At 46.3% G+C, this 27,121-nt stretch overlaps 1 protein-coding gene across 2 annotated transcripts in view; it reads left to right on the forward strand.

Annotated features, from left to right (window-relative positions):
* Positions 1-27,121, forward strand: part of TEX2 (testis expressed 2) — a 465,912-nt gene that overhangs the window by 71,692 nt on the left and 367,099 nt on the right. The gene's annotated exons all lie outside the window — the stretch shown is intronic.

Below are 27,121 nucleotides of genomic sequence, written 5' to 3' on the forward strand. Positions count from 1 at the left end.
GTATGAAAGAGTCAATTCTATGTCTGGCATTTGCCTTAGTTTCTGTGTAGTCTGGGGTTCATACACGAGTTCAGTGGGCACGAAACGCAACAGATCTACTGCTCAAAACAGAACAGAGAACCTAAACGACTGGAACTGTGTGCGACTTAGTTGTCAAGGGTAACCTGGACCAGTTCTCTAGTCATAGGGTATCTTGTGTGGCAAGGCTTTCCGGGCTCCTGTGTCATTAACAAGGTAGGCATGGGTTACCAGATAGCATTCAGGAGATGAGTTGAAATTCTAAACTAGTCCAGAAGCAATACGGGGCTCTGAGGAATTACATAGTGCGTCGTTGATGGTATTGAAGGACATCTTAACATTTAAAGGCATGTATTTCTGCAACAGTTGACTGTGGTTGTTATTTTTCAGTTATGGGGCACCCATAGGTTGAGGGGCACCTAGTATACTGGTTACCACCCAACATGGACAAAGGGGTCGCCTGTGACCTGCAGACCATAATGACCTGAGAACTATAAGTAACGGAATGATAGTTAAAATCAGTTCTGATTTCAGCATGACCAGCCCTTTTCAATGGAAAATGTCCCAACTCTCTAGAGCATGGATCTCTATCCTTTTCAATAAAAGAACTACTCCTGGTCAATGAAAACGATCTCGGGCTACTTACACATATTATCAGTGTTACTATAGTGACCACTTCAGACAAGGTTCCATTAGTGGCCGCTGCATGCAGGATTACTAGCAGTGACACCTCGGTCACAAGCAATAATGTCAAAAGAATCTTTGCTAATTTCACATTTTGAATGCTTCTAGATGTCTTAGCGGTGATCTACACAATGCCCCTGGCACCTAAGAAAGAACATAAATAATAAGACTCTCCGATGCAGTGTGATTGACCATTTAAGTATCAGCCTCAAGTATTTTTTTCTGAAAACATCACACACTTTGCTTTTTAATGCTTCCTATTCAGTATTGGGAACGTACATAATTCAACCAAATCAAAGCGTTTCATTTATTTGTTTGGGCGACCAGTAGCTCCACAGATACCTGAACCCTGACCTAGAGGCAAAGGGTGAAACCATAAATTTCCTGTCAACATTAGAAGCGAGTTGTACTGGCTCTAAAATGAAAGAGGGATTCTCCAAGCTTTCAGTTTCCATTGCTAGGTCACAAGTGCATATACTCTCTTCTCGCTATTGCCAGTAGGGCAGGTGTTCAGATGACTAGTTGAAAAGACAGTGGCAATTCACCAGCAGTTGCAGTCATTCTGTGCATCGGACATTCAGGGTGCATTGACCCTCTTGTAGTGCAAATGGTTATTTGGTTCCTCGGGATCAGTACAGGCCAGATGGGCAGGTGTTCCTGATGGCCTCAGGGGGGTGGTCTCCTCAGATGGCTCTCCGTGCTTTCTCCTGCAAGGTCACCCTTGTGCTTGTTTACAGAGTCAAACTGGAATTGAATAATGAGATAAGCGTTTTCAGATATGATCATCTGGTAAAGAATAGTTGCTATTAAAATTTTGGCTCAGGCTCTTTGTTATAGTTTTCCCCCCTTTTGCCATTGTTCTCGAATTATGATCCTCATTTTAAAACTATCGACTTACATTCACTTTCTCTAATACACGTCTGCAGTTTGTGGTCTGGGCATTCCGTGCCTGTAGTAATTCTGAATGCTCTACGCGGACCATACTATATGCTCTCCCCTGCCTAGCATCAGACATTAGCAGACAGGGCCTTAGTTCCCTACACTTCATGGAGAAGATGATGTTGTCTTCTAGAACCTCATATTCACGAAGTGCACAAGCCCTTTGTTCTAGACCCAAACATCCATTGATGATGCCTTGCCCCTTTGACTGTTTCCCTGTTGGTGTTCTTCAAAGAATCTGCTATGTTCCCTCCTCTGACTTGCTTATCAGCTGCACGTCTATGAGATAGTTTCTGTAATAAGTAATTAGTCGTTATTGGCCTCATTTCTATGTGATATGAAAGAGTTTAGTACTTTTCCCCATGTGTGTTGATGCCTCTACTCGGTGCCTAATTTGTAAAAAGATTAAGTGCTGGGGCCCAGAGTTGTTTTTTTGTTCCAAAAGCTTTATTGATATTTTAGACAGTAGAGCAAAGGGGAAGAGGTCCCCAAGCACACTGCAGTAAAAACAGTTGTTATCTTGGTGTTCATGCATATTGGCACGACATCAAGCATAATGTTATGAAAGAAACAATTATATGGTGACATCTTATTAAACAATTCCTAACAATTGTAATGTCAAACAATATATTATTCTAAGATAAAAGGCATATGTATATTCACCTGTTTCCCGTTCTCTAATAGAGAATATTGAAGTGCATCTTCAAAATCCCAGAACTGTGCTTGGAGATCAAGGAAATGAAGGATGTACAGTGGGATTCAAGGGATGTGAAGTAGAAAGAGAGGGTAGAATAGCGTAAGAGAGAAAGTTGGAAAAGGGCACCCAAGAGATATACTTCAAAAGAGAAAGAGAGCTAAGTAATAGGTCGCACGGGCCAACATCTGGACATCGTCCACCCATGATGAATGGCACTGAGCGCAAAGGGAAGCCAAGGGTCTGCTACCATGTCTCATTAATAAGAGTCTAAGGACCCCCAAATGCCCCTAGACGGTGTTGGTATGCTCCTGTGCTTAGATTGGGCCATGTGTGTGCTTCTAAGGTATGTAACCCAAGTATGAAAACAAACATGCTTGAAGTCTTTCCAATCAAGTAGGATAACTTTAAACACAATGGTTGTCAACAAGCCAAAGAGAATGAATCTTGTCTGTAAGTAGGGGTAGATTCTCAACTGCCTGTGGTCCGCGCACAACAGTTGGAAAATCCAGTGAGATTGCCATACACAATAATTTGCTTTAATTGGGCCTCAGTGTCGTACCCATCCGAGGTGAGGTAAGGACATGAAAAGCAGAGGCTCAGGTTTTGCATAGAAGCCCTCGCCCGGCGCTTCTTAACGTTGGGGGTGCTGAATACAGTGGCTGCGAGCCTTGATTCCAGCCCGCGCCTCTTCCATCCACCACCAGCCACTCCATGTCCCTTTAGTTCACTCTTTCGGGTTCCTTTTCATCCCTGCTTTCTTTAGCACTGTTTTTCCATCGTTCTTTTCTTTCTCCTTTCCCCCTTTTGCGTTTCTCTCTTTTTTGTATTCTGGGCCAAAACCTGGTGAAGAAAAATAAGTGCCTGGCCCCAAAAACGAGTGAGGGTGGACCCCACCGGCAACCACCTCCTCAGATTTCCATGCATCTACTCCAGCTGTGCAGAGTCTGCAGGGTTATGGCCAGTGTATAGCAACACTGGCCCACTGCTGTGCAATAACTGTACAAACACGCTTGTTCCCTTGTTATTTTCCCTTTCTTGGCTTCCATTCTCCTTCTTTGCAGTATTTATGTGTCGTCATTTCAGTGAACATATAGGCTAGACAATATCGCATCCTAGACTTATTAGAAGACGAACTTGAGGGTGATGGCTTCCACAGTTCACTCTATTGCCCTGTGTAAGCGTTCACTCTGCTGGGATCGTCTGCGCTTGGAATTGTTAAACGATGTTTTCAGTTTATTGTTCCAGAGTTTTGCCACACACTTTGCAGACAGCTTCTCCGCAGCGAACTCCTGTGCTCGGTGTGTTTCCGTAAAGTGATACCAGTTACCTGCGGTCATTTCTTCTGCTGATTCCATTTGCTGAGCAGAGGCATTCATGGCTTCCTGGGAGATGCCTAGGGTGATGGGTCTGCTTTAGGTCAGCACCCTGCCCGACCAGTACAGCAGGCACTATTTCCCCGTCGGGCCCTGTCCGACCAGTATTACCTGCACCATTGCCCAGCAGGCCTTGCCACGTCCCGTCTGTGCCACGACCGTGAGACTCCTTGTCACTGTCGGCGCCTGGGAAGACTGACAGCTTGCAGATGGACCTGCAGAAAGGTTACTGCGAGGCATTGACCTCAGTTAGGTATTGACGTTATGGTAAAACTGGCGGGAAGTGGGGGAGTCTTGCTGGGAAGCCTGCCTGGTTTGGGAGGCCGCTGTAGGCCGCTATTCGGGCGCGGTTAAAGCTGTAATGATTTTCAGACTGCGACATTTGAGCCAAAAACAGCACACGGCGTGATGCGCGCGTGGTTTCTTCGCCCCCGTTGGGTGTGGCAATAGGCAAATTACCTATGTCCGTCACAAGTATCTCACTTGAGTCCAAGAAAAAAAACTACCAGATAGTAGAAATACAACAGTCCCTCTTTCTTCTCCGTTATTATCGATAGTGAGTTTTTTTTCTATTTTTTTGTGATTTTCTGCTTGCTCTAAGGGTGGGAATGAAGGCAAACATGGTGATGTTGCTGCAGTTCCATGAGGGGTTTAGGGGCGGGGGTGCTGTGCGGCAGTGCCCTCCGACTTACATGCCAGAACCTTGTTTTAAAATCCACGGGGTTTGGGATGGCACCAGAGGAATGGAAAGCTACTGTGTTTTCGGGCACCAAGCAGTCTCCCCAAGATCCAGAGCACCGGCTGCCCCTTGGCACGCTGTTTCCATCTGTATAATGCCCTTCCAGATGCACTTAATTGATATCAAACACTATCCACATCTAAACCTCTGGTAGCTGTCCATCACGCTGTTTGTGAGCCCCCTCCCCCCCCCCCCCCCCCACGTCTTCCTGGTTTGCTACCCTTTTCAGCCATTAATAGACCAGTCAGCTCTGAAGCTCATGCGAGGCTATCCTTTGCCAGTTGCCCTCCCAGTTCTGTTGCTTGTTACAGCACAACTCTCCTTCACATTGTTTGAGCACAGGCATCAAAGATTCATCCTGGCCATGTATAATTAATTTGGGCCATATTCTGAAACCTATCACACACTAAGGGTCTCATTTAAACCCCGACTCAAGTGTTAAATTGGACAGCAGCTCCTTCTCCACCAGTTTTACCCATTGAGCACAAATCGAGCAGATGTAGTGGTTTTATGCTCTCCTGTTACCTCAGGCTAAACTCGTGTCAACCCACAAAAATGGTAAATATGTCACCTACATTTAGCGCACATTTTGCGCAGGTTTCTAATGAACATAAATATGCAACTAGTAGTAACATGTCTCCTTATGTTCTTGCTTAATCCTAAAGAAAGGCATGTACAGCACAAAGATCCCACACCTGAGCTCCCCAACAGATCTCTTAATTTACATTTTTCGGGCCTTTTTCATTCCCTGTTGGCATCCTGGATTTTCAGTGTGACATACCCACATCCTCTAAATGCTGCCCTCTGTACTTGTATCGGCTGTAATCAATTTGTTGCTGCGTCCTCATACAAGGCTGCCCCTTTCTTTCTGTATGCGCTCACCTTTTGTTCTTCTACCCAACACTGAAAGATCTGCTTGGCTTTTATACCCTCCTGTAGTCCCTTGTTGGAGTTGACTGATACGACACCAGAAAGGAAAGAAAACTTAGTGCTAGAGGGAAGAAAATGGAAAAAAAAAGTTTCCAATGTAATAGATTTATCTTTTAGGAAGTGACGCAGTATTCATTCGTTGATTGCACTGACAAACTCAGTCCAATGATGGATGTGTCCATTGATAACACAAACAAGACACAGGTGTGTGTCACCAGTGTACAGTTAGACAGAGTTGCCCTACATCACATCTACCAAAGACTCCATGTTAATCAATCAAAGTAGGAGCAGGAATCGAAAACTGAGGTACCAGGCATCGCGATGGCATCGAACGGCGAGTTGCCCAATATGATTTATTGCATATAGGATTTATTGCATGTGCCCAGGGAGGTAGGACGAAACAATCCCAGATCCTTACCAGCTATCTCTATGCGAGTCAGTAACTATGAAAGGAAAGGCTGCTAGTGACTGATATATATGTCCTGCTTGGTTATTAAGACTATGTTGCACCCATGAGACGTTCTGTTCACTAATCTGCTAGTTACAATCTAGGACCAAGGGCCAGATGTATCAAAGGTTTTTACCCATTCTTTGTCTATGGGAAAATGTGTTCATACATATGGCCCCAAGTGTTTTAGTTCAGAATTTCAAACGTGTGCTGCTGTTTCAGTTTTCTGTTTTCTACCACATGGTTGTTAACCAAGTCTACTTTGGTTTTCATTGACTCAGCCATAAAGTTCACATCTGTAGAGCACACTTTTGTCTCACTAATAGGCCTTAATTCACTTGTTTGTTCCATTTCCTTCCTTTTGGAAACATTGCAGTATAAAACTTAATGGACCACCACCATAAGGTCTCTTTCTCTAAGTTTATGTGCTGCAGTGTCTCAAATCTCATCATTCGGCCTCTGTTCCGGCCCGGGCTCTGACAACTAGTTCTTGAGGTGAGCAGCATCCACGCCAGGATACCAGTGAACAGCTCGGCCCAGGGAATGTGGGGATGAATGGACTGACTTCAGGGAGAGTCTCACTTTGGATACATTGTGGTCCAGGACTTCATACTGAGTTGCTTCTGAGATGCTGTATTTAGTCGCGCAACAAGAATGCAGCGCTTTCCTCAGCTTGATATGGCGCCTGTGGACTGGGGCACTAGATGAACTGTAGTCAGTTTTATTTTTTTCCAAAAGATTATTAAGTGTTTCTTTCCAGATATGGGAAGCATGTTTTTTGCAAATATTCTGTTAAAACTGATATTTTTTTTTTCTTTCCAAGCACTTTTTAAATATCTGGATATGGTGAGGAAAAAAAAAATATATATATATATATATATAATTTAATTCAAATGTCCTTTGGCCAAACGACTACATCTACAGCTGGGACGCGTTTTTCCCCGTAGAATAACTCATGTCTCTAAAAAGTTGAAGTTGCCCATGATTTAGGAATAAACACTGCTTTTTAGAACGTTCTCCCGGCTTCTTCGTTTTATGTCGATACTACACCGAGTGATTTCTAGGGTTACATATTCTGCATGTCGTTGTGTCCTGTATCTGTGAGTTTCCGCGATGCGCAGACAATATTCCTTTCTGCCATCTGTCCGCCTGTCAGACTGTTGTTCAACAAACGACAGGAGTGGCTTTGGGTTTTCGGAGAGTCATCTTTATAACTTTCATGGAGACCTTCCCTGTGATTGATGCCTCCGGTCGTCAGATGTGGAGCATCTTGCACCTCTAAAATGACAGTTTGATAATCCCTTGCTGCCATCAAAAGCAGAACGCTGTGTTATACTCCTTTGTGTGTGGGAGAATAAAGGCAGCTATTACAAACCACCATTTGGAAAAGTAATTCCTCTTGTCGGAGGATAATTTTGAATCAAAACAAGTGGAAAGCGTAATCTTCCTGCAGCTTACAGAAAGGTTTTCATCAGTGCAGCCCGGTGCAATCAAGCGCGTGTTCAAGGCAGAATTTGAACTTTGGTCTTCACAGTAAGTAATTCAAAGGGTCACCCAGCGTTCCTTGTGTAATATGCTGCCTTTAAGTGATGCAATCTCACTTTTTTGTCTAATGCCTTTATTCAGCCAGCAGTCTTTTCTCTGTGGGACACAGTTCATTTGTAGAAGGGCAATCTGCATGGCAACATCTGAAATGTTACTGTGGTGGGTGGCACACTTTAAAATGATTAGGGTGGTGTTGTACCTGGCTTTTTGACAGGGTCATCCCCAAACTTTTTGCCTCATTCCTCCTATTTTTTCTGACCTGTTGTTGTTGGCTTTTGACCTCTGGGCACTTTACCACTGCTAACCAGTGCTAAAGTGCATATGCTCTCTGTGTAAATTGTACTATTGATTGGTTTATCCATGATTGGCTATTTAATTTACTTGTAAGTCCCTAGTAGAGTGCACTACATGTGCCTAGGGCAGGTAGATTAAATGCTACTAGTGGACCTGCAGCACTGGTTGTGCCACCCACTTCAGTAGCCCCTTAACCTTGTCTCAGGCCTGCCATTGCAAGGCCTGTGTGTGCAGTTTCACTGCCACTTCGACTTGGCATTTAAAAGTACTTGACAAGCCTAGAACTCCCCTTTTTCTACATATGTCACCCCTAATGTGTGCCCTAGGTAACCCCTAAAGCAGGGTGCTGTGTGGGTAAAAGGCAGGACATGTATCTGTGTAGTTATATGTCCTGGTAGTGTAAAACTCCTAAATTCGTTTTTACACTACTGTGAGGCCTGCTCCCTTCATAGGCTAACATTGGAACTGCCCTCATACATTGTTGAAGTGGCAGCAGCTGATCTGAAAGGAGCAGGAAGGTAATATTTAGTATGGCCAGAATGGTAATGCAAAATCCTACTGACTGGTGAAGTCGGATTTAATATTACTATTCTAGAAATGCCACTTTTAGAAAGTGAGCATTTCTTTGCACTTAAATCTTTCTGTGCCCTTCAATCCACGCCTGGCTAGGTTTAGTTGACAGCTCCTTGTGCATTCACCCAGACACACCCCAAACACAGGGTACTCAGCCTCACTTGCATACATCTGCATTTTGAATGGGTCTTCCTGGGCTGGGAGGGTGGAGGGCCTGCCCTCACACAAAGGACTGCCACACCCCCTACTGGGACTCTGGCATACAGGATTGAACTGAAAAGGGGCTTGGTGCATTTCTTAGACACTCTTTGAAGTCACCCCCACTTCAAAGGCACAACTTAGTATAAAACAGGGCCTCTGCCCTACCTCATCAGACACTTGCTGGAGAAGAAACCTGAACCAGAAACTACATCCTGCCAAGAAGAACTGCCTGGCTGCTCAAAGGACTCACCTGTCTGCTTTTCTACAAAGGACTGCTGCCTTGCTGTTGGCCTGCTGCCTTTCTGAACTCTTGTCTGGCTGTAAGAGTGCTCTCCAAGGGCTTGGATAGAGCTTGCCTCCTGTTCCCTGAAGTCTCAGGACCAAAAATACTTCTCTCTTTCGCTTGGACGCTTCGTGCGCCGAAATTTTCGACGCACAGCTTGTTCGTTTTGACCTGCAAATACCCAGATAAATATTATATATTTTTCTAAACAATGTGTGGTGTATTTTTGTGGTGTTATATTATGGTATTGTATGATTTATTGCACAAATGCTTTACACATTGCCTTCTAAGTTAAGCCTGACTGCTCGTGCCAAGCTACCAGAGGGTGGGCACAGGCTGATTTTGGATTGTGTGTGACTTACCCTGACTAGAGTGAGGGTTCTTGCTTGGACAGAGGGCAACCTGACTGCCAACCAAAAACCCCATTTCTAACAGGTGGTATATCCTTAGATCAAAACCACGTAGGCCTCTTATCTCTGTCCTTTGAACGAACGCGCAGGGTTCTGGGGCCCTATCTAGCGTCCTCTCCCAGCACAGTGCTCTGCTAATGTTGAGCACAATTATTATTATTATTATTTTTTTGAAAGAAAAACACCTGAGGGTGGTTTTCTGGATAAAGAGCCCCATACACGAATTCCAATGCAACATTTTAACAAGCATGCAAATCGAGGCATACAATTGTGGAAGTGTATTCAACCATATATTATTGAAGGAACGTGTACGGTACTAACAGGTGTGATTATCTGCATAACTATGAACTTGAGGTTAGTTCATGATCAATCAATGTAAACTTCCAATCTGTGCACTTGCAGATTATGTTCACCCATTACATTTATGCTGTCACAAAAACCTTCAGGCGTATGTATGGGAACCTATGCAAACCCTGCTTAGTGTACTCCTGTTTACTCCTCCTGCCGCATACTTACTCCTGCGTACTAAGAAGAAATATGGCAGAAAAGTACTTTAGCACGCGCAATTTATTTGTGGTTTCGAAAATATTTGAGTGTTTTTTCCCCCCTTATTTCCATTTTTTTTTCATAATGTGGGTGTGAGTAACCATTTGGGGATATAGATGAATATCGTGTTCCATCTACGTTTACCACTTTTTCAGTATGCCAGTTTGGCACTTATTTTTCTCTGTGAACGAAATGTTATTTGCGGTGTTATTTGTCCGAATATGTCTTCAGGGCATGTAGTTCGAATATGCATTGGATTGTTTCTCATCCTGTGCTGATAAATATGTTTCTGATGGATACAACTACCTGTGGATTCCTCACCTAATGAATTTTCCCCATGCGGCAGCATCCAACAGAAATTTTCTTCTAGCTCTGCACGTCTACGATGACGTCCCACGCGAAGCTGTCTGACGTCATCCAGGCAATAAGAGGTCCTCGTCGGTGTGCAGACGTCAGTTCCCTTTTTTCTGTGCCTTTGAGTAACGGTTATTTCTTCGAGACTCCAGGGAGCTACTGTTTCACTTCGAGTGTTACTATGTCTCAGCCACGTAAATCGGGTTTTAAACCCTGTAGGGAGTGCGGTGGGCGAATATCGGTGACAGATCCACACGAAAATTGCTTGTGGTGTTTGAGTTCTGACCATGAAGTAGAGGCGTGCGGTTCATGCCAGCGTATGAATCCGAAAGCACTCAAGGAGCGAGAGGCCAAGTTATTCTTGGCAAAATCAAAGAAGAAGGAGAGAAATCACCATCGTGGGTCTTCCTTTAAATCTTAGAAGTCGCACAGATGTCATCAAAACTCTCGGCGCCGGCATGGATCACGACGTCGGTCGAGTAAGGACCGATCCTGCTCGAAGTCGCCATCAGCTCGATGCCGTAAGACATGGGAGGTTAGTCCGGTGGTAAGACCTCCGCCTCGGACGACTCCTACATCTCCTCGATCTGTCTATGAGGTCGATCCTCATCAGGATCCGGCGGTTACACCCGCGCAGACGGAGATGACCGAACTGATGCCGGTGTCACCTCAGGCGCCGACTCCACAGAGATATCCGGCGTTCCTGCCGCCAGGTACAGACCCTGCCGCATTTCTAAATGCAATGTTCAGCATTTTTGCCAACATGGCTCCGGGATGTGGTCTGTCTGGACCTTCAGGTCCTTCGGCATATGACATGGGTGTTCAGGCTCCGTACAGACCGATGCTCTTCATGCCTTTCCTTTCCACGGAAGGTGCTGGCTCGGCGCCGGTACCGATGGCGTCACGTAGAAGGCCTGCGACGCCGACGACGTCTGCTGCCCCCGAGCCGATGAGTTCACCACAACCTCAATCAACGCTGAAGAAGCCTATGGCGCCGATGGATCCGGCGTCGGATGAATCCGAGGGTCGACGCCGACCGAGGTCTTCGGTGTCAGCAGACGCCTTATCGACGCCAAGAATTGAGGCCAGGCTGAAGTGTTGCACCGTTCTTCAACTGTGGCGGAGCCACTTCTTCCATTTAATGAGGCACTCATTGACCCGATAATGGAGGTGTGGAAGAAGCCTGTGACTTTGACAGCAGTGAATAGGTCTGTGGCAAGGAGATATCGGGTGGCTCAATGGGGGTCCAGGTTTCTTGTCCAAGTATCCAACTCCAGAGAGCTTGATGGTGCAGGCCAGATGTTCCTCCTGCACAGCTCCAGGATATTTTCCAGGGGTTTCTTCGGACAGGGAATTCAAGAGAATGGACCAATCTGCAAAAAAGGCATTCTCTTCCTGCAGCATGGCACTGAAATCAACGAATGCAACCTGTATCTTGGGCAGGTACATCTATGCCCTGATGGATGAGGCCAATATGACACATCCTGGATTGCCTCAGGAGGTTCTGAACCTTTTGACGGACGCTCAGAGGGCGGCAACTCAGGTCGTCCAATCTGGACTTGACATGTCTGATTCCATGGCCAGAGCAATGGGTACGTCCATAGCAACAAGAAGGCATGCCTGGCTACGATCTTCAGGATTCTCTCCCGATGTGCAGTCAACCCTACTTGACTTACCCTTTGGGGATAAACTCTTTGGGAAAAAGGCTGACTCTGCCTTGGAGCGATTCAAGGAGAGTAGGGCCACTGCAAAGTCATTAGACTTGCAGGCCTCCGTCTCCATTCCTTCACGAGCATTCAGGAGGTTCAGGTGGTTTGGGCGTGCCTCTTCCTTTCGAGGGAGATTTAAGCAGACCGGCCAGCAGGCTGCCTCTACTCACCCTATAGATCATATAGGGGAAAGGGTAGGGTTTGTACCAGAGGGGCCACCCAGCAGCACTCTGCCTCTTCCTCTGGAGGGGTGCAGCAGGGAAAGCAGCCTTAGTCCTCCATCAATCCATTCGCATGCATCTCCTGTAGGGGGGAGGTTATCTGTTTCTCCACATGTGGGAGTCAATAACATCGGACTCCTGGGTCACTGATGTTGTGGGGAAAGGCTATACTCTTCCCTATCGGGAGTTTCCCCCTCCCACCCCTCCCCGCCCATCCTTCTGTTTGGAAGACCATCTCCTTTTATTACAACAGGAGGCTCTAGTCCTTTTGTCGAAAGGTGCAGTAGAGTTGGTTCCAGAGCAGGAGAGGGATCAGGGCTGTTATTCAAGATATTTCCTGATCCCCAAAAAGGATGGTCGGTTGAGGCCAATCCTGGACCTGAGGATTTTGAATTGTTTCCTCAAGCAGGAAAAGTTCAAAATGCTGACCCTAGCACAGGTGCTTTTGGCGTTGAACGAAGGGGATTGGATGGTGTCCGTCGACTTGCAGGATGCTTACTTTCATATACCCCGATTCTCAAGTCGCACAGGAAGTATCTCCGGTTTGTGGTGGGATCGCAACACTATCAGTTTGCGGTCCTTCCATTTGGTCTTACTTCAGCACCTCGAGTCTTCACGAAGGTGATGGCGGTGGTTGCAGCAGAGCTCAAAAGGAGGGGGATAGCAGTATTTCCTTACCTGAACGATTGGTTGATCAAATCCAAGTCTCCGGAGCTCCTGCTGCGTCACCTGCAGTCGACAACCCAGTTGTTGTTCGTTCTGGGCTTTTCGGTGAGCGTGCCCAAATCTCACCTGGAACCCTCTCAACGCCTCCTGTTCATAGGGGCAGTACTAGACACAACATTGAGTCGGGCCTTTCCTCCACCGCAGCGGATTCAGGGCATTCAGGCGTTGATTCCAATGTTCCAGAATGGAGCGGTCGTTCCAGTCCTCAAGGTAAAGCGTCTTCTCGGTCTGTTCGCTTCTTGCATTCTGTTGGTCACTCATGCACTCTTCAGTGGTGCCTCCGCAGGCAGTGGTTTCAACACAGAGGGGAATCTCGAGGAATCCATAAGGATCTCCAGAGACACTGCAGCGGATCTTCGATGGTGGGCTACGGTCGGCAACCTTTCGCAAGGAAGGCCGTTCTCGCTGCCACCTCCAGTGCCCACTGTGATAACGGATGCTTCCACTCTATGGTGCGGAGCTCATCTGGGGGACCTGGAGGTCAAAGGTCATTGGTCTCCAGCGGAACAGATGTTTCATATCAATCTGTTAGAATTGCGGGTGATACGTCTGGCTCTCAAGGCCTTCCTCCCTTCCCTCCGCGGTCAGTCGGTCCAGGTCCTGACGGACAACACTACCGTGATGTGGTATACAAACAAGCAGGGAGGGGTGGGGTCGTACCTTCTCTGCAGAGAAGCTCTGCGACTCTGGTCCTGGGCACAGGACCATCGGATTTGCTTGGTAGCAAACCATCTTGCCGGAGTTTTGAACATACGTGCGGACAGTCTCAGTCGGCACATCTCGACCGAGCACGAGTGGTGTCTTCATCCAGACCTGGTCCTTTACATCTTCCAGATGTGGGGCTTTCCTCAGATAGATCTGTTTGCCACTCCGGAGAACGTGCACTGCCTGTCGTTCTGCAGCCTCCAGTATCCGGTGCAAGGAGCGTTGGGGGACCCGTTTTAGATGTCCAGGCACAGCCAGTTGCTTTACGCGTTTCCCCCCCCATACCTTTGATTCCTTGGGTTCTGAGGAAGATTCACCAAGACCGTGCCCAAGTCATCTTAATAGCTCCGGATTGGCCAAGAAGGGTGTGGTATTCAGACCTTCTCCAACTCTCTCTGTGCCCTCTGCTCCGTCTGCCTCACAGGGCAGACCTCTCGCAGTCGCAGAGGCAGGCTCTACACCACCCACCTCCAGAGCCTGCACCTACATGCCTGGAGATTGAACAGGGCAATCTGAGTACTTTTTCTCTCCCACAAGAAGTGGTGGATGTTATATTATTGGCCAGGCGACACTCCACCAAATCTATCTAAGCAGGTGGGCTAAATTTGTGACTTGGTGTGGAGAGAATCAAATTTATCCCTTGCGTGCCCACTTATCGGACATTTTGTCATTTGCGCTGTCCTTAGCGCAGAGGGGTTGTGCAGTTGCGACTCTTAAGGGTTACTTGTCCACGCTGTCAGCCTTTCTGTGTCTACCAGACCAACCCTCCTTGTTTAAGCCCCCAATAGTTTTGAGGTTCATTAGGGGTCTCACTAACAAGTTTCCGCCCACTCCATTCGTTATGCCGCAGTGGGATATGAACTTAGAGTTAGCATTTCTGATGGGTTCACCGTTTGAACCAATACATTCATGTCCCTTAAGGTTTTTAGTTTTAAAAACTGTTTTCCTGGTTGCCATTACATCAGCTAGGCGGTTGAGTGAGCTCCAGGCTCTTAGTGTGGAACCCCCATACACTTCCTTTTTATAGGGATAAGGTGGTGTTAAGGACCAAGGCGGCTTTCTTACCGAAGGTTGTTACACCCTTTCATTTAGGACAGTCCATCACACTTTGCTCCTTCTATCCTCCACCTCATCCATCAAAGGAGGAAGAGAGGCTACACCCACTAGATCCAAGAAGAGCATTGAGCTTCTTCATCGACAGGACGAGAGAGTTCAGACAGGAGGATCAGCTCTTCGTCGGTTAGGTGGGGAAGAGGAAAGACAAGGCTGTCCACAAGAGAACGCTTCCAGATGGTCATTCTTTGTATCAAATTGTGTTATTCTTTAGCAAAGAAGGAACCTACTGTTGGGATAAGAGCCCATTCCACCAGGGCTAAGGCGGCCTCTTCGGCCACTGCTAGAGGTGTTCCTGTGGTTGAAATCTGCAAGGCCGCAACTTGGGCATCCCTCCACACGTTTGCTAAACATTATTGTTTGCATTGTGAAGTCCGGAGGGATGGCCATTTTGCACGGTCCGTGCTGCAGGATTTCTTGGTTTGACCATTCAGGCACCCACCACTGAGTGCGGTACTGCTTTGGGACTCTATTCATTAGGTGAGGAATCCACAGGTAGTTGTATCCATCAGAAGAACGAGTTACTTACCTTCGGTAACGCCTTTTCTGGTGGATACACTAGCTACCTGTGGATTCCTCCCGGTCCCACCCGCCTCCCTTTTGCCTGGTTGGTCTTACCAAGATTTCTTTGGGTGAGCATCTGTATGTTGTTGATATGTATATACTGATGCAATTATTTATACATGTGTATATATTTGTATATATATTTATATGTGTGTATATATATATATATATATATATGATATTGTGGAACTGTATACAGTAGGATGTATATTTCTTCTCGTTATTTTTTTTAATTTATTTCTATTGGTTGAATTAAATGATGAGATATAAGTTTTGATTGATGTGTTCATGTCAAATACGTAGTATCAATGTTCACCTGTTCGCCTCAAAGGCACGTACAAAATGGTGGTAACTGACGTCTGCACGCCGACGAGGACCTCTTATTGTCTGAATGACATCAGACGGCGTCGCGTGAAAGTCGGGCAATTGTGACGTCATGGTCGACGTGCAGAGGTAGAAGAAAACTTCCATTGGATGCTGGCGCATGGGGAAAATTCATTAGGTGAGGAATCCACAGGTAGCTAGTGTATCCACCAGAAATGGCATTACTGAAGGTAAGTAACTTATTAATTAATAACAGAGCCACTGGAACTATGCGATTTTGCGGCTGGGCACTTTCTGGATTAAAGTAGATTTTTCACATGTCGCACAATCCATCATCTGCTGCACAACCCAAAAAAATGTTTTCTAACTTGAACCCATCAAAAGTTACTAAAAACACAGAAACGTGGTGGCAGGCCATTGACAAAGGTTGACTGGTCGGTCACCTTTGGTTGCTTAATGTTGTGTTTAGGTATTAAATTGGTATTAATAAGATGAAAACTTTACCCAGCCCATGTTGACATGTAAAAATGACAAAATAATGAAAGAAGACTATCTATCACAGAATGTGTTGCATTATGCCACATAGTTTACCTTTTCTTGCACACAATTTAGCAGTGGTGGCCAGCTCGTATTTACAATGGGGAGCAGGAGGGGAGGGATAAATTTTTTTTTTAAAAAGCACCTACCTGGACACGATCTTCTCTCCGTGTGTCGCATTGTCTCTCCCAGCTCCGACGGTCATGGGAACCAGGAATCTGCACAAGCCAATCCTAACACTTGTTTCATGCTGGTACCCAGCACAAAACCAGTGTCAGGATTGGTGGGAGCGGGCTCTCTCAGAGCTCACCAGAGTGCTGGAGGCCCGACCCTTCTCTAACCCAGCTGTCTTAAGACAGTTGGGTTAGAGATGTTTACAGTGTGCATGTGTGGCTGGCCGTCGCAAGACGGCCAGCCGAAGGGACTTGGGCACTTTAAACAAGTACACAGCTCCCTGCTGCCACTTGGCAGCAATTTCCATTCCTTTTCCTGACACTTTTTCAGGGCGGGGCACAGAAAAATAAAATGGTAATAAACAAAGTTTATTACCATATTATTTTTTCATTATATTTTTTTTTTCTTTGGCAGGGCGATGCTCCTCTGCCCACGTGGAGGGGCCGACCCTGCAATTTAGTCAAGTCTGCCACATAATTTGGTCCTCCCTTGCTACTTAACTCCAGTGGGCCCGATTAAGACCATGACAGTTCTAAAGTGTGCTTAACTTAAATGGTGTGCAGTTACTAAGGGCTAGCTCTGTGCACTGTGCAGTCTGATGTCCGGAATCTGCCATGCTGAGATGTGGATTTGGCGACACCATCAACTTCCTAGTCTCACAATTACTGCTTTGTATACTGTGAGTCTTGAGATTTGGGAAGGAGAAAGCCCTCCAGCATTAGATTGTAACTAGTGTTAGCAGAACCAGTAAGTGTGGGTTTAAAGTGCTACCACATACATCTTTAGTACAGTAGTGAGAGACCGAGGGTTATAATTGAAAAGTAGTCCCTCAGGCAGCTCACCCCAAGCATGCGAGTGAAGGTGGAAGGCTACACTCATACAGCCATAGCATTAGTAGACAGCTGAACACGCCAACGGGGTGAGCCAAAACATAAATGACAAAGCTTTAAGCCAATGGCTAAAAGAGGCTGGGTGCAGAAAGCCAATCAATGAAAGCCTAGTCTATTTATATTGTTAACAGTAGTTCTGTTTACAGCTGTACTTTCAAAAACCATACATAAAAAGTGCACTTGGGTGGGCAAAATCCTGTGAATGTGTCTTCCTTAAAGTCCTCCATGACAAAATTCCCAGTTCTTTCCATGTAGTGCTCCCCGGTTGTTGTCATATGAGAACCCCTTCACCATGGCCATCTGCAGGCTCAAACTGTCTCTTCTTCTGATGTCAGGAACAGATGCTTACTTCGCTGTTCCTTATAGTTTTATAACTATTCTAAGCATAATGAGCTTGACTGCTGCTAATCACTTCGTTCATTCATTAAGAATAAACCAGTGCTTCGTTTTTACTTCTGCATGAAACCTGGACTGACTTGAAAAAGATCATCACTCGAAATACAACAATATTCTGATTTGATACTAAGGTCCTGATTTAGATGTCGGCGGAGGGGTCACTCCGTCGCAACGGTGATGGATCTCCCGCCTGCAGAAGTCTAAATACCATTAAAAACAATGGTATTTAGATTTCGTCAGACAGGATATCCGTCACCCTGGAGCTGGAGTAACCCCTCCGCTGAGATCTAAATCAAGCCCTATGTATTCTCTGGTGAATCATGCCCATCTCCACATTCAATAATTGTAATAAATAGCATATTGGACTCTTAATATCCACCTGTGTATATTATGTATATAACAACCATTATGTGGCCACTATCAAAACGGGACTAGCACTCACTGATAGACTTAAGTTGGGAATTCTAGATTCTGTATACCATGTATCAGTTCTTTTATTTTATTCAGATGAACGATGCTTAAAAATATATCTGTAGAATCTTACTTGGTCATCAGTGTTTTAGATATGCTACATAAACACTGAAAGTAGATAATGCGTGCCACTCATCCTCAAACTATTGCATATTTGTTTTCATTTGTCTCCCCCCCTCGCCCGCCCCTTGAGATTTGCTGCTGCTGCAGATAGCATAATAGTTCTTTCTTTATTTCAGCAATGGTCTATCATAATTGGACAGCCAACACTTATGTTATTTTTATGTTTAAGTTTATTTGTAGAGTGCACTGTCACCCAGGAGGGTATCCGAAATCTAACCAAACTTAGGACATAGTGGTTTTACTCAAAATACAGATCTTCAGCTTCATTAGGAAATGTGGAGGAGGCTTGTAGGTGTAGGGGCAGGTCATTCAATGTTTTAGGAGTGATGTAAGAGGAGGCTAGACCTCGTTGTCTGTATGCGTTAGATGCAACACTCCAGATAGGAATCTGGAGGAGCTGAGGTGTCTGGAAGGTTTGTGAAAGCAGATGGGATTGTTGAGGTGAGCTGAGACAGTATTATGTAGTGCCTTGAAAGTGTGGGTGAAGAGTATGAATGGTGGTCATTTGCATATGTGGAGCCAGTGGCACTCCTTCAGATGTGGTGTGATGCGAGTTCCACTTGGGATGTTGACAGAGATTCTGGCCGCAGAGTTCTGAATGGTCTGCAGCCTTCTGGTGAGGCTTCTGTTGATCCTGGCATAGAGGGTGTTCACTTAGTCCAACTAGCTTGTGACAAGGGCGTGTGTGACTGTTTTCTGGGTGCTGGTTGGAGCCATTTAAAAATCTTCCTCCGAATCTTCAGGTATGGACGTATGAGGTGGTGATGGCGTTGTCTTGGGCAGTCATGTTGAGTTTGCTTTCAGTGACAATCCTGAGGTTCTTGGCATGGTTGGTGGGGGTGGGTGTTTGTCCTAGCTCTATTGGCTACTAGATAGAGTCCCACAGTATCGCACTGTTCCTAAAGATCACATTTTCAGTCTTGTTGATCTTCAGCTTCATACAGTTGGCCTTTATCCAGTCAGCAAATTCAGTCATGCGGGCACTGAACTTGATCTGGATACTTGGCATTTTGTGCGTGAGGGAGAGTATGGGTAGCATGTTGTCAGCAAACGAGAGAACTGATGTGAAAGCGGATGATGCTGGCTTTGCCATCCCTTCTTCCATTTCTACAAGGCATAATGGGAGTAGTGAAAGTAAAGGAAGGATTGTGGTTCTTCTTCATGTATGTTGTCATGCATCTCCCTAGGCAGGCCAGATGTAGAGCTAGGAAGACATAGATTAATGTAAGGCCTTCTGCCCCAGCCAACACTCCTTTCTCACTCAGGCTCCTGAGCCCTGATAAAAATTTTAGTGACTTTCACTTACTTAATTTCAAATTAAACACTGGACTAAGGTTTCTGAACCTAAACTTAAAATGACTGTGGAAGATCTACTAAACTTTTATATAATTTTCACTTCTACCTGCAAGCGTAAAAACCCACAAAACCAGTGTCTCCCATTTGTCTTTGAAGAAATAACTATCTGATAGAGACTTCTAGCTGCAGATTCCTTATCTTTGAACTCTCCCTATGTGTCAGACTGAGCCTGAAAGATTTTCATGAGCAGCACCCCTGTCTGCCTGTAAGAGGTGTGGATCAGCTTTGCATCCTTCATTGACTTTGTCCGCGCTGGAAATTACGTCACAAGTCCTATATTGGCACCAGCCAACCGTGCAAATGTCAGTTCTTTTCTTTTTGCGCCTCCCTGCGCTGATCCAAAGAGAGCTACCCCTCAGTCATTTTTTGACTGGTCTTTTTTCAACTTATGTCAAGCTTTTTTTGAGAAATGTTCTCCTTGTATGTAGAGGGATGTTTTCTAGGAAGACAGGTTTCAAGCCCTGCGGATCCTGTCATCGGGCGATGTCTGTGATGAATCCGCACTTCATGTCTTTGTGGTGTTTGGAGGGCGACCACAACCTGAAATGGTGCTCCGAGTGCCGTGCCATGCATCTGACGGCTTAGAGTGAGCTGTCCCTAAAGCTTTGGCGGCCCAGCACTTGACTCCACGCAGGTCGAGGTCTCGGTTGAGAGGAAAGTCCTGGGACTGGTCACTTAGTCCGAAGTTGTCATCCCCCATTCAAAGTCTTCCTGACGATTAGGTAGGTTGAAGCACAAGAATCTTCAAGTGTAAGTGTTTTTAGACTGTTTTTATTCTGTCGCTTTCTATTGGGGGCATATTATATTTTATATTGCAGGCTATTTTGGGCCTAAGAGCCCAGTTAGACTTTCTTGGAAGGAGAGGGGGCCTGCTAGAGCCCTCCCCTCAACTCTCTTTCCACCATTTTGGGTGAATTTAGGTCCACAGTCTAGCTGCTGACCTACAACGTGAGCACGCGCGATTGGAGCCGGAGCTCTTATTTTAGAGCTGATGCGGCCGCACCGATGGTGCGCTTAAGGCAATCAATCAATCATTGCATTTGTAGAGCGTGCTACTCAACCATGAGGGTCTCAAGGCGCTTGATGGGGGGGAGAGGGAGCTGCTACTACTCGAACAGCCAGGTCTTGAGGAGTCTCCTGAAGGTCAGTAGGTCCTTGGTCAGGTGTAGGTGGATGGGGAGGGTGTTCCAGGTCATGGCAGCGAGGTAGGAGAATGATCTGCCGCTAGTTGTTGACCTGTGGATGTGTGGGACTGTGGCGAGGGTGAGGTCGGCGGAACGGAGCTGATGGTTCGGGGTGTAGAAGGTGAGACGATCATTGAGGTATGCTGCTCCAGCGTTGTGAAGTGCTTTGTGGGCATAGGTTAGGAGTTTGAATGTGATCCTTTTGTTGACAGGGAACCAGTGTAGGTCTCTCAGGTGGGCTGTGATGTGGCTGTGGCTGGGGATGTCGAGGATGAGGCGTGCGGAGGCGTTGTGTATCCGTTGCAGTCTTTTCTAGAGAGCAGCCGTGGTTCCCGCGTAGAGAGCGTTGCCGTAGTCTAGTCTGCTGCCGACGAGGGCCTGGGTGAGCGTCCTTCTGGTTTCCTTAGGGATCCACCTGTAGATTTTGTGGAGCATGCGGAGGGTGTTGAAGCAGGAGGATGAGACGCCGTTTACTTGTTGGGTCATAGAGAGCAATGAGTCAAGGATGAAACCCAGGTTGCGGTGTGGTTGGTGGGCGTTGGTGTGGCTCCCAGCGTGGGCGGCCACCAGGAGGCATCCCAGGCAGAGGAGGTGGGGCCGAGGATGAGCCCGTCTGTGCCCGTCCATGACCAACTGGGGCCGGAGATTATGCCCCTTCCCGGTTAATGCCTGTCCGCATCTCCTATTCCTCCCAGGCCCTTTATTTATCAGGAAGAGGCCAGGGATGTAAGCATATGCCCAAGGTCACTCCAGATAATTTGGAAGGGTGAAGCTGCAAACACTGTAATTGGTCACCTTGGATATCAGGTGACACTACTTCTCCCGACACTATGACACAGGAGGTATGCACAAGGTAAAAAAAGGGAATGGGTTCAATCGCTAACTCTTTAATTTTCGCTCAAATTCATGCATGCTCTTTAATTAAACATAAGACTGCAATTGAAGATTTAATTATTCATCAAAATCCAGACTGCCTTTTTATTACCGAAACTTGGGCAGAAGATGATTCCAACCCTGATTTTATAGCGGTTACACCACCAGAATACACATTCTGTAGATTGGATAGAATTTCTAGTAGAGGAGGAGGTTTAGCTATTATCTGTAAGTCCCTCCTTTCCTGCCACTGGGATGCTATAAACCTCACATCAGAGATTTGTGAGGGAATGTGCTTCAAAATTCGTGAGAAAAATTCTGTACTATTTGAAGGACTCTTGGTCTATCGGCCTCCGGGTCCTTACTCCAACTTCTTGCAGCACTGGCCAAATATAATTGAACCTCTAACTATGTCTACTAAATGTATTCTACTAGGGGACTTTAATCTTCACTTTGATGATAGTCAGGGCCTACATATTAAAGAGTTTTTGAATCTCATGGCGGTTTTTGACTGGGAATTAAAAGTCATGAAAGCCACACATAAGGCAGGTCATCTGTTAGACGGGATATTCACCCGTCATGATGACTTGGTGGTGCTGACAAATAGGCCGCTTGACTGGACTGATCACCATCTTCTTATTTTCAGTCTCACGAATGTCCAACTTTCTCACCATGTTAGCCCTATCATGAAACACTGGAACCGTATTAAGAAGCAACAACTAGGACCGGCATTGGTCTCAGGTTGGGAAGCTGCAAGAAACCTTCCTTTGTCAGCAACTGACAGCTTCAATCATGGAATTAATATTGCAATCAATCAACTTGCTCCACTTAAAACCCCTGCTTATCCAGATAAGAAAAAAGTTAGCTGCCCCTGGTTTACTAAGGACCTCAAGAACTTACAGAGAAAATATCTCCAACAAGAACGGAGATGGAAGTTAGATCCAAACTCTAAAGAGAAAGAGAAGCTTAGAGTTGTCCTTAGGGCCTATAAAGACCCAAATACATAAACTAAATCCGATTATTTCACTGGGAAAATTAAGGAGGCATCAAATGCCCCTAGAAAACTTTTCAAAGTGGTACACTCCCTGACCGTCCCCTCTGCACCCCCTGAATTGGAGAATTTGCAAGAATTTTGCCAGAAGGCTGCGACCTTCTTTGAAAATAAAGTCTTACAAATCCATGCAAATTTTACTCATTCTGCAGGGATATCTTGCCCATATGACTATCTAAATAGCATTCTAGACAAAGACAGCCCCATGTTAACCAACTTCCAGCCGCTACCACCAGGAAGGATTAAAGAGATCATGATGGGAATTAAGTCAGGTTCCCCCAGAGACCCCTGCCCCCCCTCATATCTTACAAGTGGGTTCCTGGTCTAGTATCTACAGCCCTTGCTCCGCTCTTCTAGGAGGTCTTAACTATGGGAGTTTTTCCTCCATCTTGGAAAGAAGTGACAGTGGTCCCCTTGAAAAAGAAACCAGATAGAGCAGTACATGATCTTAAGAATCTGCGGCCTATTGCCTTACTCCCGGATCAGGCAAAGATTTTTGAGAAACACATTAATATAGAGCTGGCCAACTTTCTCCAAAATTCGGGAGGCCTAGACTCTTCTCAGCATGGCTTCAGGAAAGCCCATAATACGGAATCTGCTCTTATCACCACTTCAGATACTATTTGTAGATTGGTCGATGAGGGGCAAGGAACCATATTAGTTCTGTTGGATTTATCTGCTGCTTTTTATACTATTTCACCTCATATGATGGCATCTCGTCTCTATCAAGCAAGGATTAGAGGTACAGCATTAAATATCTTGGAATCCTTTTTGGGAGAAAAATCCATCACGGTGAGCTGTGGAGACTTTAGGGCACCGGCATATCAACTGCCATGCGGCGTCCCTCAAGGCTCCTCACTCAGTCCTGCATTATTTAATCTGTACTTAGCTCCACTGGCCAGACTTACTCGTTTGTTTGGCTTTATGTCCACTTCTTACGCTGATGATAAACAACTAATTATTCCTGTCCCTAAGAACTGGGAGGAAGTGGCAGATCACTTTCACAACTGTATTTGTGAGGTTAACAGCTGGATCGGCTTGAACTGGCTAAAGATGAATGGCAACAAAACTGAGATTTTGTTTTTTGGCTCTAGCAAGGGATTGTGGAGCTCACACTGGTGCCCATCAGAGTGTGACGAATTGCCTGCCTCCATTACCGCCACTAGAAACTTGGGAGTTATTTTTGATAACTGCCTATTTTTTAAGCCCCAAGTAAATTCCATCACCAATCTAGCTTTTGGACTTTGAAAATGCTCAAAAAAATGTTTCCTTATTTGCAAAAGAAGCTTAGAATCACAGTGATCTTGGCATTAGTGATTTCTAGATTAGACTACTGTAATACTCTCATGCTCAATCTTGACAACTCCTTGCTTAGGAAGTTTCAGCTGATTCAAAATACAGCTGCCCATTTTATATTAGATCTTCCCCGCTCTGCATCAGCTAGCAGTAGTCTGAAACAATTGCATTGGCTACCTGTCATAAAGCGCATTACTTTTAAAACTCTATGTTTGACTCGTAAGTCTTTACATAGATGCGGATCTGAATACTTGTCCTGAAGGCTACATTGGTATACGCCGAGCCGTCAGCTCAGATCAACAGGAGCCAATCTGACCCACGTTCCTCGAACTCGCAAGGCTAGATGGGGGGGATAAAGCATTCATTGTAGCGGCTGCCAAGCATTGGAATTCGCTACCCCTGATTATTAGGAAGGAACAAAAGTTTATGACCTTCCGGAGGCTAGTAAAAACTTGGCTCTTTCCCCAGAAGCTGTCTTCTCTTTTTCTTTTTTCTGACACTTGATCTTTTTATACCTAGTGCTTCGATGCTACTGCTGGAATGCACTTTATAAATACTAAGTACAAATACAAAGAAGAAAACTAAGAAGTTGAAGCGCTGTTCGACTTCTCACCCGCTGGCTGACTTGACTAGGGAGTGTTGACATTCTAGCCAAAGCAACCCCTGCCCAAATTAAAGAAATCTATGAGGCCATGCACCTCATTTTTGGGCAGTCCGACCCTGCTGGAGCGCCTTCAGGCCCCATGGGTCAGAGGTGGCCTCTTCGGGTTCCACACCAGTGGCTCCAACACCAAGGGGCTCCCAGTGTTCCAGTTCTGGTTCCGGACCAGCACCAATTGTACCACCTTGATCATCCCTGATACCAATCCTGATGTTCCTGATGCCGCTGGCACCCACCTCCAAGTTGTCCTCATTGTAATCTCTGACTCTGATACAGAGCCGAATGGGCGTCGCCCAATGCTGACTCCGGTGCTGGCAGGAGCTTTGCCTCTTTGCTTGGATCCTGAGTCTTATTTATTTGGGCTAGGCCTCTGGGAAGAATGGGTGTGGTCGCTGAACCCTTTAGAATACCAGCCTTACGAAACAGAAATGGACTGGGGTGAGGCCTCGGGTGAAGACAGCTGTCTGGACACATTTCCAGACACTGGCATCCTTTCACCATCTACAGTGGCTACAGAAATGGGAGCTTTTTATGCAATGGTGGTGAGAAGGGCAGCTGAGGGCCTGGAAATTTAACTTTCCTTGTTTGCCATCAAGACTAATCTCTTGACAGAGGTGCTGCAACTGGGAGCTTCCACCTCAGAACCTGTGCTCCCGTTCAATGATGCCATCTTTGATGTCCTTTTGGGTACTTGGTCCAAACCCAGCATAGGGCTCCTGTGAACAGGACAACTGCCCTCCGCCACTGTTCCGCTCCTGGAGACCCAAGTTTGCTAACGCAACGCTCCACCCCGAGACATAGGTAGTCCAAGCCTCTACCACCCAAGGCCCGTTCCCTACTGTTTTCCCAGATAGGCTCCAAACATTTGGATTAATTTGGAAAGAATGTTTTCTTCTGCTGCCTTGCTTAGCGGTCAGGAAGCACTGCATGGCTTTTGGGTCATTATTACCCCACACTGTGGGATATGGCTGCGCAAGTGCTGCCACAGGTTCCAGAGAACCCCTGGGCTGGATTCTGTCAGGCTGTTGCCGATGGTAGGGATGTAGCAAAGTTCACAATTTGTTGCAGACTTGACACGACTGACTTGCTAGTCAAAGCAGTTTCCGCAACAGTGGCCCTGAAGCTTCACGCCTGACTGAAGACGTTTGGCTTTCCAGGGAATGTCCAGCCTTCTTTGATGGACATGCCCTCAGATGGCTCCCATCTCTTTAGAGACAAGGCAGACTCGTTGCTCGTGCGCTTTAAGGATGCTCGTGCTACAGCCAGGTCCTTTGGTCTTGGGTAACCCCTCGTCCCTCCCAGCTCATCTTTTGCCCCTTTCGTGGCTACGGAAGGGGTCTCCAACCACACCAGTTCCCTTCCAGCCACTATGCTGCGCATGCTGCCCAGCCTCACCGTGGCCAAGGGCCCGAGACCCTTCGACCTCATGGGTTAGATCTGTTCGCTTCTGCCAGGAATGTGCAATGCCAGCAGTTTTGCACATTGGAATTTCCAAGACGGCTATCGCTCAGAGGTCCTTTTCGTCTTGAGTGGATTTCAGCCTCCTGTATACCTTTCTGTCCATACCACGCCTGCCCAGAATTCTCAAGAAGATAAGGAATGACTGGGCACAAGTAATCCTTGTGGCTCTGGACTGGGCACAGAGAGTTTGGTATCCTGAGTTGCTGCGCATGTCTATCGATCCTCTGATCAGACTGCCCCTTCGGGAGGATCTTCTGTCGCAGCAGCAGGGGGGTGTTCTTCACCTGAACCTGTCCACGCTCCTCCTTCCTGCGTGGAGATTGAGCGGCGGCAGTTGACAGCTTTTCACCTACCTCCCAAAGTCTGTAATGTAATCTTGGCAGCCAGGTGTCCCTCGACTAAATGAAATACGCCTATCATTGGAAACAATTTGTGGAATGGTGCACAGAAAGGTCTGTTGATCACCTTTCTGTCTCTCTCTCCTTGAGGTCCTATTGTTCTTTCTTTCCCTTGCCCATCAGGGCTCTACCTTGGGCTCTCGTAAGAGTTATTTGTCTGCTATTTCTCCTTTTTTGCGGTTGCCTGATCAGCCTTCTTTAAGTACATAGATTCTTCAAAGGTCTTACACAACTCTTTCCTCCGTCCCCATTCATTTTATGTCCCAATGGGATCTGAATTTGGTACTGACTTTTTTGATGTGTACTCCTTTTGAGCCCCTCCACAATTCTCCTTTCAGGCTTCTCACGTTAAAAACATTCTTCCTTCTGGCGATTTACATCTGCCATAGAATGAACGAGCTGCAGGCCTTATTATCTAAGCTGCCCACCCCTTTCTGTCTATCCTGACAAAGTGGTGCTTCGCACAAGGGCCTCTTTTCTGCCAGAAGTGGCCACACCTTTTCATGTAGGCCAATTCATCACCTTGCCTACTTTTTTGAACACCCCTACATTCTTCTGGGGAAGAGTAGAGACTCCACCGCCTGGACCCAAAATGAGCTTTGGCGTTCTACATAGAACGTGCAAAAGAGTTCCAGGTGGATGACCAACTCTTTGTATGGTATGTGGGTGTGAAGAAAGGTTGGGCCGTGCAGAATCAGATCATCGCCAGATGGGTTGTGCTCTGCATTAAGATCTGCCAAAAGCTAACTTCCGAGGGTTGAGTGCTCATTCTACCCGAACTAAAGCTGCGACCACTGCGTTAGTATGCAGCGTTCTGGTCATGGACAGCTGTCAGGTGGCAACGTGGCATCTGC

Source organism: Pleurodeles waltl, chromosome 7 (assembly GCF_031143425.1).
Source record: "Pleurodeles waltl isolate 20211129_DDA chromosome 7, aPleWal1.hap1.20221129, whole genome shotgun sequence".
In the NCBI taxonomy this organism is placed as follows: domain Eukaryota; kingdom Metazoa; phylum Chordata; class Amphibia; order Caudata; family Salamandridae; genus Pleurodeles; species Pleurodeles waltl.